We start from the raw sequence: 1,848 nt of genomic DNA on the forward strand, positions 1-1,848 counted from the left end.
AGGCTGCGGCGTGGGGCCCCGGGAAGACGCGGGGAGCAGCAGGGTACAGGGGGGACGGCTGGGGTACAGCCCCTGCCCCAGGGCGAGAAGGGACGGGGGCTGCAGCCCTGTGCAAAGCTGAGCAGCACCGAGCTGGACAGGCAGGGAGGGTGGAGAGGGACAGGGGCAGCGGAGCGGTGCAGGGTGAGCGGCTGGGATGCAAAATGAGCTGCTTGAGCTGCTCTGGAGTGAGCAATGGCTTTGGGAGAGGTGGGGGACTGGCCCTTGCTGCCCTGGGGCTCCTTTGGGGCTGGGTGGACCCCGGCAGTAAGGTGGGGGGCAGCTGGGCTAAAGTTTGTCCCAGCAGCTGAGCCTGGGCAATGCAAACCAGTATCCACCTGCCTCAGAAGCACAACCAAGGTCCTAGTTTGTACCTGGGTGGGGGCACAGCTCAGGGGGAGAGCACCCAGGGCTGCCCGCGACCGCTGCCCACCATCCCACAGTGCAGAGCTTGCCTGGTGAGCCGGCAGGAGCAAAGGGCACCTCCTCCTCGCAGTGCATCTCCCACAGCAGAGCTCAGCCTCTCCTGCCACCGGTCTCCGTCCATGCTTCCCGGGGACCAGCCCACCTCCAGCTCTGCTCCGGCTGCCCCGGGGCCAAGCCATCTCGCATCCCTCTCTCCCCGCAGGCTGCGTGTGCCAGAGCTGCTGTCTCCCACATCCAGCACAGCCGCTCGCCTGTCCGGCTGGCTGGGGGATGCTTGGTGGGGGGGATGATGGGCACTGGGGCTGCAGGGACCCACAGCCCCAGGGTGCAGGGCACCCCATGGGCTGCTCACGTGGTGTGGTTGGGGCACCAAGGACCCGGCCCCCGTGGGGGGCAGGGGCCAAGCATAGAGATACTGCCTGAGCCAGCGCAGGGCATGGAGAGCCCAGCGGAGCTTTGTGCCAGGGAGGCAACAGTGTTTTGGTTCCTGCCTGGGGGTCCCTCCCGGGCTCCAGCCCCAGCTCCAAAGCAGGTTTGCAAGTGAAGCTCCGCTCGTCCCGAGCACCTCCCTGCCTCGCAGCTTCTGCTCTCCTTAGGAAGAAGTAATTTGGAGACATTGGGACCTCCAGCCCAATGGATGTCCCCAAGGGGACATCAATAACAGGGGCAGCTGCCACGTGGTCAACAGAGAGATGTCCTGCGGCTTCCTGAAAGCCTTGGCAAGAAGATCCAGGAGCCTGAGGCCATGCAATGGAGGGCAGAAACCCCTGGAGCCATTGGGGGCCGTTGGCAGGGCGGGAGCCTGCAGCAGAGGCAACTGCAGGGCCCCATGCCAGGACCTGGGCATGCAGCTGCAGTGCTGCTGTGCTGGGGGGGTTTGGGGGTACCCACACCCCAGTTTGGAGCATTGCCGGTGCCGCTGGCTGAGCGTTTCCCTCCTCTCCCCACTGCAGGTTGCCAGGTAACACAACCTGCCAGCAAAATGCCGTGGGACTCGTAAAGCTGCCACCGCTCGGGATCTCGTGGTCGCAAGCAGAGGTGGTTGAGTGCAAAGGGGATTGGCCCCTGGTTCCTGCTCCAGTTCCCGGTGCCCGCGGGAGGGCAACGATGCTGGGGCTTGAAGGCTGGAAAACAGCTGGATGCGGCCCCCGGGCAGAGCAGTGGGATTTTGGTGTGTTAAAGCCCGGTTGGGATTTGTGTGGCCATGCACGGCTCTGCTCCCGAAGCCCTTAATGCTCAGATGGGTCCCTTGGCTGTTGCAGCTCATCTGTGTGTCCCAGTGGGCACGTTCTGGGCTGGGGATGTCAGCAAGGTGGGGAGCAGCAGCGCGCAGGACGGAAGGGCGCAGAGCCGGGGAGCTGAAGGTGCTGCCATAGCCAGGAC

The sequence above is a fragment of the Fulmarus glacialis genome, unplaced genomic scaffold (genome assembly GCF_000690835.1).
Source record: "Fulmarus glacialis isolate BGI_N327 unplaced genomic scaffold, ASM69083v1 scaffold23663, whole genome shotgun sequence".
In the NCBI taxonomy this organism is placed as follows: domain Eukaryota; kingdom Metazoa; phylum Chordata; class Aves; order Procellariiformes; family Procellariidae; genus Fulmarus; species Fulmarus glacialis.